Here is a 13,473-nt window from a genome sequence, read left to right on the forward strand (position 1 = left end):
ATGCAGTATTTTATATGTCTTACTAATTATCTTTTTATAACAGCTGCTTCTGTTCTAATAAAAAACTCCTGCATATCCTTAACTGCCATTAAAGACGCTTTTATAATCCATACGCCTAACTACTTCATCTTATCACGTACCCATGAATTTGGGTATTACTAAACCCAGTTGTGTGTGGGTACATAGTTTACAACTATAGCCATTGCTTTATTTTCATTAATTGTATATCTTGGAAAGACCTGAAACTGGCTCAGAATGTTCCACAACACTGAGATGTTCTTTTCTGGATTTATTAAGTAGAAAATAATATCATCTACAAATAAGGCCAACTTTTTACTGATTGCCATACCAAATATATCCTTGTATTTCTGAGTCCCTTACTTTTTTTGCCCCTCTAGCAATTAGTATAATAACTCCCCTTTTTCTCTGTCCCTGATTTTCTGCTGAATATCCATTCTGAAATCTTCTCTTTGTCATATTCGCATGGTTATTTCTTTCAAAATGTCTCTCCTGCAGCACTGCAGTGTGCACTCTGCATTTCTTTATATAATTCAATACTCCTTCCTTTTTACCTGTACCTGTAAGGCCATTCTTGTTCCAGGATAATATATATAGCCATCACAATAAAAAGGTATTGTTCTGACATATTATATATGATGGTTATTTTAACATGTATTTCCAGCTTTTGTGTTGCATATATACATTAATGTTTGGCAGGCTTTTGTACAGTAGTTATTTCTCATCCCCATTTGAACCTGTTGTATTTTTCAAAACATTTTCTCTTAATGAAAACCCTCAAACAAAAAAGTAACATTTTCAAAACACCCCATCCCCTATTAATGTGGAACAAACATAAAATTAGGTACATCCTCAAAAGTTGACATTTAACTCTCCAGAAAGGAACAACTGCTTCAAATTCACAGCTGCACCTCCAGGAATTATCTGACCTACAGTTAAGATTACCCATGCTAAAGCCTGCAAAAGAAGATTCAAATCCCACTGAGGAGAAAAATCTTTATATATAAGGTGGTCTAAGTAAAATAGTACTTCTTAGGAAAGTCTTGTGTTTCTTAATTAATGGTAGAGGAGCTAGCTCCCTCATTAAAAATTTCTGCTAAAAACTTTAGGACACTGTGTATTGGCTGAAAAGGGATCGATATGTTTTTGATGTGCCCAACAAACAAACCTCTTCCATTTACTTTGTAGATTTTCCTAGTAGAAGCTTTATGGGAAGACAAAAGTATATGATGGATAGGAGAATTTATTATCAGAAGTGGAGAAACAACGCTGTTAGCTTGAGGTTTTGATGTATCTGGATAAATCATGTCTATCAGGTAAGACAGTAGGTCAGGAATTGGATTCAGGATCCATGGTGAGTAAAGAAGATGAGGCCAAAGGTAGGGGAACCAAACCTGTCGAGGCCAGTAAGGTGCAATGAGGATGACTTTGCTCTTCAAACATATAGCTTTCTGTAGAAACTTGGGAATTAATGGGGTTGGTGGATAAGCATCGAGAAGACAGGAGGGCCAATCATGGGGCAGAGCATCCCTCTGTGGTTCCCCCAGTGGGAGGATTATGGCAAAAAACCTGCTGCACTTGTTTAGGGGAGGTGCAAAAAGATTGCAGCAAGGCTGGCTCCACTGATGGAAAATCACTTATGTCACTTTCTTGTTGAGAGACCACTTGTGAGGTAGTAGAATGGACCTGCTCAATTTGTCTGCTATCATGTTGGCCTTCCCCATAATGTGTATTACTATCAGAAAACAGTTGGATGAGATCACCCATTGTCACACTCTGCGTGCTTCTCGAGACAAGGAGTAAGATCTGGTTCCTCCTTGTTTGTCGATGTACCAAACAACTGACATATTGTCTGTTTGGATCACAACTGTCCCCAGAGGTAGAGTATCCTGAAAACTTGCAATGCTTAAAGCACTGCCCTCATCTCCAGGACATTTATATGTTAATTGGCCTATTCTGTGGGCCAAATGCCTTAGACTGTTTTCCCTAGGAAGTGCCCCCCACCCAACCTTTAATGCGTCCATGGTCACTATGGCCTTGGGTTAAGGGAGAATAAATGGACAGCCTTGTAAAAGCTGAGCTGACCTTATCCAAGACCAAAGTTATTTTTTGCATGTCTGTGTGATCCTTGTTTGAACTGACATCTGATGATAAAGAATTGACCATCAGGATGCTAGCATCTACTGAAGAATTCTCATATGAAATCTTGCCAGTGGGACTGGAATTATGGCCGCTGACATTGACCCCTAGGCTTGAAGAATCAACTGTGCTGAAATTTTTCTGTTGTGAACAAGTTTTGTGACCTGGAATCTGTGTTTGTACTCTGGTTAAGGAAAGTGAAGCTGTTGCTGATACTGCACTGAAATTTGCCCCTATGAATTCCAATGTTTGAGATGGTTGCAACTGAGATTTGGTGTAATTTATTGTAATTCATAGAAGGGAGCAAGATTGGAATACCTGGTTTCTTACTATTATGAGTAGATGACTGGTTGGAGCAGTAATGAGCCAGTCGCCTAAATACGGAAACACCCAGAATCTCTGCAGTCTCAACTGAGCTGCCACCGCTGCTATGCATTTGGTGAACACCCTGGGGGCTTGTGGTCAGACCAAAGGGCAGGGATCTGAACTGGAAATGACTGGCTCCCAGATGGAAGATTAAGAACCTTCTGGAGTACCTGTTTGTTTTTAACCGATAGTACACATCTTGAAGGTCTGTTGACAACATCCAACCATCCTTGCCTAGAAACAGCAGGATGGACCGAACCATGACCATCCGCAACTTTGAGTGTTGAACTGACTTGTTCAACTTGCTGAGATACAGAATCGGTCTCAGTCCCCTGTTTTCTTTGGCACTAAAGGAATCTTGAATAAGTTCTGGATCCTTTCTGGTATGGTGGGACCTGCTGGAAGACTCTCTTTTCTAGCAGCTTTTGTATTTCCTGTGCTGCTGCTTTCCTCTGATTGGGTAGAACATTGGGAAACTTTTGTGAGGATGGAGGTGGAAGGGAAAAGGGAATTATATAACCTCCTGAAATAAACCTCTGTGCCCAAGTGTCTTTTGTGGTATCTAGCCAGGCTTTTTGATGCAGGGATAAATGACCCCCTTTTGTCTCCAGAGAGGGATGATGGGGCCTCCTTTCTGGAGCCTGTCAGAGTACATGTCCCTAGACCCTTGGTTTTGTGGGCCACTTCTGCTGCTTGGGCATCTTACATCAGCATTCCCTTCTCTGCCTCTGGGGGATCCATCTCCACGTTGATCTTGGAAAGGACCCTGTGATTTTTTTTTTTGAATCACATTTTCCATCCCTCTCATTGATAACTATACAATGTCCTTTGAGGGTTCGAAAAATGTACTTCTACAGCAGAGATATTCTTTCCATCTTTTTCACTCATGTAGAGTGTGTTCTTCACCTTGGGGGCTAAATAAGAAAGATCCATCAAAGGAAGCCTTGACAAAAGAAGACTTGAAGGGTTCCGCAAAGTCAAGCCAGAGCTTCCAGGCATGTCTCCTTATTGAGATGTCTGAACCCACTGCCCTTGAGGTACCCTCAGCTGCATGAGAGATAAGCCTCATAGAAGAATTTGAGTTGAACTGAAGGGTTGCCAATGGCGAGGCTACGGAAGCTTGAGTCTCTGCAGTAGTGGTCCCTGACAGAGTATTAAATGTCTTTGCAATCTAGTGAAATGTGCCAAATAGTTCAGCGACCATAGACACTTCCCTAGCCTGTTTAAAGCCCTAGACTCTCTATTAGGGGGATGGCCAGTGGAATTTTGTTCCTTCTTCATGGCTGCCACAACCAATGGCATGTACTGGTACTCTCTTGCTCCAGTATTCCCTTCCTGTCGGAAGTGCCAGAATTCAGGCTGGTCTCTTATGGAAATGTTCACTTGCATCAGGTTCCTTCCATACCTGCTGAGAGATCAAATCAATTGGTTTCAGTGGGCAGAGCTACCCTGGAGGTAGATGGGCCAGATCTAAATACCTCCAAGAAAACAGATTCCTATGCAGAAGGATTTTGGGAGGACCAACCACCCCATTGTTTAAGAATCTCCTGAATGTTTCCAAATGAGACATCTTCGGGTGGTGATCTAGGGGATCCTTCCCCTTCATTGAAATCAGGTTCTTCTTTGATAGATTCCTGTGGGGAATCCAAGTGCCTCCTTTTGCACTTTTTCTTCTAGGGTACTTCCTCAGTGGGATGTTTCAGGGAAGGTTAAGAAGAGATGGTGATACCCTGCTGGGTGGTCTGGAGGGGTTGGACTAGCTGTCCCTGTAGAGTCAAATGTTGAGGCTCAAGGTGCAGAGACACATGAGATGTTGAAGGAAGACCCAAGGAGGGAAGAGGCCATCCATCCATCCCACTAAAGCAGAGAACACTCTTTCCACTACTTCAAAGGCAGAGCTTCCTGGGGAGAAGGAAGCCGATAAAGCCAAGAAGCCATGCTTCTGCCCCATTGGCTTCATCTGCCCCAAAGGCAATATAAAAGAGTCAGAGGTCAGAGCTGAGCTGTTCTGGGCCAAGGCTGCAAGGAGTAGAGATGATTCCAAAACCTTTGGAGTCGACTGTAACACTTTGGATCCAACCGGGACACTATGGCTCTGACAGACACTCATCTCTGAACTTGCTGGAGCTGGGGCACTCAGACAAATCTTTGGATCCGATCCAAACAGTCTCATCAAACTGGGATCCAATGACTCTGAAACAAAATGTCAGATCTGAGAAGGAGCCAATGCTGGATGGACAGAGCTGGCCAAGACTTCCTGACCCAAGGAGGAAGGAGCTGGGAGAACCCCCATCTGTATGTGCACCATGAGAAAATTTCTCATCACTGTATCCATGTCAACTTCAGTGAGACTCCTGGAAGAATGAGATGGAGCAATAGATGATGATTTGGATTGATGTCTCTCTAGGAAGGGAGAAGGGAACACTAGACAGCAGTGGGTCTATAGAGGGAGAGGAAATACTTTAGGATCCAACATACTCTGATTCAAAGACATTTTAGGTGATCCTGTGGAAGTCTTGGAGGCAGAAGGCTTAGGATCCAACCTGGATTTTTTGTGTGGATACTCTGTTGAAGATGGAGTCAAAGAACCCAACTTTTCGGGGACTTTTTTGTGCATCCTTAGGGAGGTGAGCCACAGATACTGCTTCCAAGACTTTTTTTGAAAAAGTAAGGAGGAATGAAAAAGGGAAAAAGTTACCAACAGTGGTGCAAACGAATACACCAATGATGTAAGAGGAAGGGTTACAAGTAAAGATAAAAGTTGTATATATAAAATAAAGTTTTTTAAACCTTTAAGAAATTAGAAGAAAATTACCAACAATGGTATTTGACAAATACACCAAGTGTACACAGGAATAAAAAAAAGGAAGAGAAAGTTACTGAAATAGCACTTATCTTTAAATAAGCTAACCATGTCTATACATAAAAGTGGCAAATGAGGTCTGTGGTATATTAGGGGATGGTGCATTACTGGTAGGGAGGAGCTTCAGAGCTTCATTGGTCATGAGTTCTAATAATGGCCGAGTTGGATCCAAACCCCAGTGGCTGAGGAATGAATAAAAATTGAATCATCAGATCTATACTTTCAGCCAAGAGAATTTGAACCTTTCCAGGTTAAACTGAAGGGCTGTGAAATCACAGCCTCAATACTTCTGTGATGAGTCCTCAAAAATGCATGCGAACCTTACAGCACCTGGGCATGAAAAGAAATGTCATTGCACTCATTGCATACATTTAGGACCCCCAGATGGACTGGAAGGGGAAGGATTTCCAGGGGCACTACTTGCTGCCATAGTCATGAACTCATTAGTGGCTCCTGACCTTCCATTCAAATATATGCTCCCTTGAAAAATTGGCATACACCGCTCCCAAGAATGAAATCTCGTCTTCTGGCTGATACCTTAAAACTCACTTCAGCAAGGTCTTTTAGATGCACTTTTATGTGCAGTATACAGCCCTGGCTCTATCCATTCAGGGCAGACAGACAATAGCACTTCTGCATTGGCACAGTGAATTACCAACTCACTGGTTATTCATTCTGGCTTTGAGGCACATGGGCCTGGCAAAGAATGGCTATGCACCAGTTCCAACCACTTTTAAACCCTCTAATGTAGCCTGTCATTGGGAAGAAGACCAGAAAGTTACCTCCTGCCACAAGGCAAGAACATTTCAATGGCATTCACTATTTTCCACTGTCATGCAGTCTCTCTTTGTTAGATCACATGCCCTAAAGTCCTTCCAAAAATCAAGACTGATTCTGGCAAACCAATGGGAACTTTCAACTATGCAACTGTAGCTTTGCTCTTTGCTCAATATGGACTTCCCCACATTGGGTGTAGTCACTGTCTCTTCCAGAACAGCCACAACTTGCAACCCTGCTTCCCAGGACAGATCTCTCATAGACCTGTAGAAAACCCAACTAAAATTACCACTAGACTTGTACATGGGCTTCCCTATTTGGAAATGGTCAATAGCAGAACATCCAGCTTCACAGAAACATTTCAGTAGGTCCTTTCTGATGGCTTCTACCTGTGTTGGGACATGACCAAAACAGTCCGGATGACAGTGGGAGGCATCCCATGCACTGCATGGAGACAGACTGACCACTCCTTGCCCTCCTCCTCATGGCTGCCTTTCTGTAATGTATCGCATTTACCTCTAAGCCACACCAAAAAGTGAATGCATCTTTTAATATCTCTGGTATCTGCTATTCATACAGTGCATTGTCCCATTCCCTTCAGGAGGACCTCTCCAGGGGAGTATGGTTACAGCGGTCCAAAAGATGTGTCTACTGGAATGAGAAGACAAAGTGAAGGCCTGTATCACCTTCTATTCTTAAGGAGTCTACATTCTAATAACATGATTTTCATTCTTGCACCCACTTCCAGAGATGAAACTGCTTCTGCACAACTTTGCAGAACTGCTTTCTGCTTACAAGCCTTACATGTGGTCTCCCACAAAATTATACAGTTGAGGCACAGACCTCTGATACTTCAAGGACAGCATTCACACATATAGCTCAACCATAGCAGACCAGAGCACTCACAGGTCCACAGAAGACTCTTGCAATAGATCCCTTGGATCCTACGTGGTGCTTCCAGTCTTGTAGGATGCCAATAGATGGTGCCTCCTACATTGAAAATGAATGGGCAGACAGTTCTTCCACCTTTCACTCTTCAAGTTTCCACACAGTAATGTCTTATGCCTCCTCACACACTTCTAGCAACAGAACTGACATTTCTAATCAGACTTCCTGGAACTCCCTTTGGTCTCATGGCCAGTGTTGTATACAATCTAGTTTGGTATTAATTATCAGCTAACACTTCAGTGGAATTTACTTGATGACATTGATATACACTCGAGTTAGAAAAGCCTACTAGATAGATGCTTAAAAGCAGAACAAATAAAATATAACCAATGAATTAATGGATGCAAGAAGGGACATCTTGAAAGGATTAATACAAGCTGCACAGAAAAAAAATGGAGAGATGTTGGTAATAGCAGGTAGGGCATATGTTTGGCTCTGGAAGATATGTGATGCACAGAGATGTAAGATCTGCATGAGAATGGGGAGTTTACGATCATAGGAGGTTACTAAGCTAATGGCCCTGGGGCCCTCACAAGCCTTGCCAAGAGTTTGTCCCCAAAAAGAAACCTCAGTCACCACCTGTTGCCCCTGTCCTTGAGGAACACAGGGGGAATGCATGGGACAAATTTGTGGTTTCCCATCCACTTATCAAGGTTGCACTTGAAGAGGGTCAGCTAGGTACTCTGTTTGACATGTATGGGAAGTCTATTCCAGAGACGAGGCAGCCTCTGGGAGAAAAGAACTGTCTCTCCACCAGGTTTTGTTGATTTACATTTTTATTTAGATTTTTGATTTTTATTGAGCAGGTAATGTGTGTGGAGTTAGACTTATGGATATGGAGCATCTCTAGTAGGGCAGGGTCCAATATTGCCTGGCAGGTGAGACTTGGATCACCTCTGAGGAATCTGTATGATACCCAGTAGAGTGATAGTGATTTGAGCCTATCCACATAGGACAGGTGTTGGAGGCCATGGATTCTCTTTGTGAGGTATTTCTGTGGCCTTTCAAGTTGGTGAAGGTATTTGGAGAGGTGTACATACCAAACGGGGCATTATACTCAAGTATAGGCCTAATGAGGGAGGAGTACAGAGAGGTAAGAACCTCCTTTTTTCTGGATGTAATCCCTTTACTTATGAGATGAACCACATAAAAGGCTTTTTTGACCACTGCTGCCACATGATGGTCGAATGTGAGATTGTTGGCAATGTTGTCAACCTGAGTACCCAGGTGTCTCACCACAGATTGTGTGCTTAGGGGGTTACCATTGATGTGGTAATTAGTAGGGGCTGAATTTTTGCTGAATGGTATGATAATATATTTTTTTGAGTTTAACTTAAGGCCATGACTTTGGCACCAGTTATTTGTAGCTGTTAGACCCACTTGCAGTATGTTAACATCATCTGGGGAGACAATGACAGCACCCAACTTACAGTCATCCGCAAACTCGGTCAGCCACTAACTCTTTGTCTTTGCCTGGACCTCTGAGAAGTAGATGCCAAACAATAGGCTTCCAGGACAGTTCCTTGGGGAACACCACTAGTGACAGATCTGCTGTTGGAGGTGGTGGCATCTATTTTGACCTTGTGGGTCCTATCGGTGAGCCAGATGGCCACTCTCCTGATGAGATAAGTATTAATGTCAAGTTGTGGTAGCTTTTTGATGATGCCCGAGTGGGGAATTGTGTCAAAGGCCTTGTCCAAGTCAAGGTAAGCTATATGTACTGACTTTCCCTCATCCAGGGCCTTGATGACAGTCTCAAAGAAGTCAACCAGGTTCAGTAGGCAAGATCTGCCCCTGACAAATCCAAACTGGGTGGGGTCAAGTGCTTGGAGATTGCCTTTGTCCTTGTTTATGAGATTCATAATAATGGTTTTACAGATCAGACTTGTCAAGCTAATGGGGTGATAGTTTCTTGGGTCAGTAGTGGCAACATCTGTGTGCAAGGAGATGACAATGGGAGTTCTACACTCAGCTGGAATGAAGCCTGTAATTAGGCAGTGGTAGAATAGGGTGCTCAATGGCAAACCATGGAAGCTGTGGTCTTTGCCTTATATAGGGCCTTTAACACTTGATCTATGGAGATGTGAGGTGGGGACAAGTGTCGGGGATGTCGACTTAGCCTTTGGAGGGCGACAGGGGTGAAGTTAGTGCTGAACCTATCAGCTAGCAGGTTGACTAAGTCAAAAGGATCAGTGTAAGTGGTACCATTAAGTACTAATTCAGAACAAACCTGGGCTTTGCCATGGAGGTTCCTAACATAAGTGAATGACTTGTGGTTTCCCTTTGTTTTGGAGGCTAGTTTCAACTCATAATTGGCTTTGGAGGTTTTCACTAGTGATCTAATTTGCTTGTTGAGGTAGAGGATGGAGATTTTCCAGTTTGGAATTTGTTCCTTTTTACCCTTGGACAACAGTTTCTTCCCCTTTTGTTGTAAAGTCTGTTGATAGAGGATGTCCACCAGACAGGTTTGTGTTTCCTTGAGGAGCAGGTTTTAGTTCTGTTGGGTATGGCTGAGTCCATGCAGTTGTACAGGTGCTTGTATACTACACTGGCATACTGTTCAACATAGTTGTCTGCATCTTCTGAGGGGGCGGTGGTGTGAAGCTACTGATACCCTCCCTTAGGAGGTTGTAGTCAGCTTTTGAGAAGTTTTTTAGCCTGGTTACTGGTGGGGAGAGGTTTGGTGGGATAGAAACTTTGAATGAGATAGACCAATGATCTGATCTCACCAGGAAAGAACATACTATGGGAGTGGTGCAGCGGTCGCCCATATTGGTGAGAAATCGGTCCAGAATGTTATCTCCCCTAGTGGGGGATGAGACCAGCTGGTCTAGTGCATTAGAATTGATGAAGTCAGGGGAGAATATTGGAGCTATGCATGGTACTGGAGATGCCAGCAAGGTGACAAACAGTAGACTCCACTTGTAAAGGAGAAAGCAGCATGTCAGCTGACAGGATGGGGTGATTCAAGGGATTGGAGGGAGTGGCAGAGAACAGGAAGACGTGGACAGAGACTGCAAGAAAAGTACAAGTAAATGGTATGGCACTGAGTAGTTCTATAATAACCTCATCTCAGGTTGTCCTCTTCTCTTCTGTTATCCCCACATTTTTTTCGTATTCGCCTGATATTGCCTTCTCTAAATCCCACTGTCCTTCATCCATTTACCCAATCACACTGCAATGTGCAGTGCCCACAGCCTCTCACAGCATTCCTCTATTTTCCTATAGACCCCACATCCTCTCTCATTCAAAAGCTTCCCCAGCCAACATCCTGAATACCAAAACATTTCTGACTCTTTTTCCAGTCAGTGCTACTTTTTCCATGCGGTCACATTGTCATTCTTTGATCTCTCGATATTTCTTATAAATTTCTACAACTATTTTCTTTTACACCTAGCCTGCCTTTTCTGTCTCAAGTTTAATCTCTGTTCTCCTAATCAAATGCCAGATGTGAAAAAAAGCAAAGGGAATTCTAGAGTGATGAGGACAAATCATCTTATAATTTACTTTAAAATGCCTTACTCATACACAGTGATAAAGTATGCCCAGGGTAGGTGTCACAGAAGGTATGGAGCAGAATATTACTGGTATACTAGGGCTATATAAAGTCAACAGGAACAACTGTAATGTGGTCACTTCATTAACAGTCCTTCAGCAGTTTTACCTATGGAAGCCTAGTTATGAGTTTTACTTGCTTTAGGTAGTCCAGATTTTCTTATTATTGCATTGTCAGTGCTGTGACAAACTTCAACAAAACCACTAATGACTTTATTAAACCATTCAGACAAGAGGACTGATGGGTGCTGCATACAAAGGGTAAAGAGTTAAGACTGACTATAGGCTGAGGAATGTATTTTTTCTGTAATGCTAGCAACCATAGACTGGCTTGCAACCTGGAATAGCTAGCTGGGCTAAGCGTGAGCGTTTGGCTAGATCTGAAGTAGTTAATTTCATTTATCTGCAACCTGTGGGTATTCGAATCCATATCGGATCCAAGCCAGCAACATTTTTATCAAGCATCTGCTCCAAGCTCCAAGCTCCTCCCCTTACCCATAATCCCTCACATCTCCTACCTTCCCTCAGATCTCAGATGCCGCTTCATGCATTTGCATCGTGGTCTCTATAGCTCCAAGTTGGGTGTAGTAAGTGGAACTTTTGGTATATATATTTAGAGTGTGAGAGCAGTTGTTTCTGAGCAACCCTTCCTCCCCTTCGTCATTTCGTCGGTTTGTTGTTTAAAAAAAAATGCAGTTTAGAAAGTTTGCGTTTTTGAGGTAGAGTAGGCCTAAACCAACCCTTGTGTGTGTGCATTTTTGGTTTAGTGTTTGGCTGAGTGGAATGTGTTTATGGCTGACCAGCCAAAACCAACATTTAAAAAATGCACAGAGTGTGGCCACAAGCTTTCACCGGCTGATGGCCACACTCTGTGTGTTATTTGCTTGGGCGTTCCCCACCTAAGCCTGCCATGTAGTGTGTGTGCAGGGTTCAACCCCAGGGCCTTAAAAGAGAGGAAGGTGAAACTGTTAGCTAAGGGCCTGCTACCAGTTTCTGCTTTAGACACGACGGCCTCAATATTGGCTCCAGTAGCTGATCAACCCCCCCCTCTGGCTGGGACTCAACCTCCCTCTAAGCCTGCTGAGATGTGAACTAATCAAAGGATAAGGACAAGAGGGAGAAAGAGAAAAGGGTGGAAAGGCACTGTAAGTGATCTCCGGAGTTGGAGCCATTTCCCAGTCCACCTTCAAAAATTGTTAGGACTACTTCTCCTCGGCTCTATTCCCAGAGGTTCTCCCCGGAGCCGACGTAGCCTTCGGACCAGAGGCCTTCTTCGAGGTTGAATCACAGTGCCAGATCAGAGTCGGTCACCTCCTTGCAGTCGACTCAGAGTCTGTCAGAGCTTGACATGGACAGGATGATGCGGAGATTCATTCGGACCCAAATCCAAATGGGAGTCTTGCCAGGCCCCTCTCCAACCATAGTGGGGACCTCTATGCCCTTCTTCCATCCTATCTCTCCTTCCCCGATCCAACCTTCGGCTTCAGGGTTTATGGATCTGAGGATCCTCGGAGCTGGGGGTTTGGCACCGATGGTTCCTCCAACCTTGACGCCGGCCATTACCTTGAGTTCCTCGGATCAGACTTCTTCGTATTCGAGCAACTCTCGGGGCCGAGAACAGGGAGCAGGATCTGAAGGAACGGAGATGTCTTCGGCTCCGACTTTGTCAGATCTGAGCCGTTCCTTCAGAACCCTGGCTACCTTGGCCTCGGCTCCAATCCTCATGACGGAGCCGGGGAAAACTTCTTCCTTGCTGGTTGCCAAGGAGGTGTGCTCTCCTTCGGCCTTCGACATGGTGGAGAGGGTTCTCTCCCAGGGATTGAGACCCAGCCCATTGCCTCGGACTCCACCCAGGCTGCCGTGGATTTGGTCACGACTCCCATCAGCTTGTCCCAGGGACAGCCCATGCTAGAGAACCCCCAGGAGGATCCCATCATGGAACCCCCATGACTTACAAGCCCTCTTCAGAGAGTCCCACTGAGGAGGCCCCCCGTAAGCATTCATGTAAGAGGAGGCACATGGACTCACCCGAGTCCCTCACAGAAGATACTGATTTGGATGAAGGTGAGGGTTCACCCAGGTCACCTCCAGAGGATGTCTCCTTTGGAGACATCATGGAAATCCTCTGGCAGAGGGGAGGTTGGTCAGCCCCAAAGACCTCTATGGACGAGTCAGTATTTCTGGAGGCCTTTGGCACAGGCCCATCTACATCCTGGGTGTCCCCGCCTGCAGATCCATTAGTGGATCGTATTACCACGTAGGCATGGAAGGAGCCTGACACCATAAAGCCAATAACCAAACTTCCAGACAGGATCCTTTCTCCTCCCACAGACAGACAGGCCTGGTACAAGGGATCCCCTGTGGATGCTATGGTGGTGGCAGCTGCCACCAAGAGAGAACTGGCTCAGGAATGTTCTTCGGTCCACCCTCTGGACAAAGAGTCTAGGGTGGCGTATCACTTTGGGAAGTGAGTCTTTTCTTCAGCGACGTTTTCCATACGAGAACTGAATTATTTGGCACACAGCATTCGACTCCAGTGAGACCTAATCACGGAATTCGCTGTGTCACCCCCAGAGTCTTTCTCGCCTGAGGACAAGCAACTGTTCTCAGTGAAAATGTCAATTCTGAAATCCGTTTTGAACACGTCCATGCATCTTCTTTCCCATGCCATGGAAGGAGCGGCTAGGGCAGCTGGGACTGGCTTAGCTATGAGGCGGCATGCTTGGCACACACTGTCAATCCGCGGACCCCTTCAAGGCGTCATTCACAAATGCTCCCTTTGATGGTTCCTCCATGTTTGGGAAGAC

Source organism: Protopterus annectens, chromosome 2.part0 (genome assembly GCF_019279795.1).
Source record: "Protopterus annectens isolate FY-2018-M chromosome 2.part0, PAN1.0, whole genome shotgun sequence".
Classification (NCBI taxonomy): Eukaryota; Metazoa; Chordata; order Ceratodontiformes; family Protopteridae; genus Protopterus; species Protopterus annectens.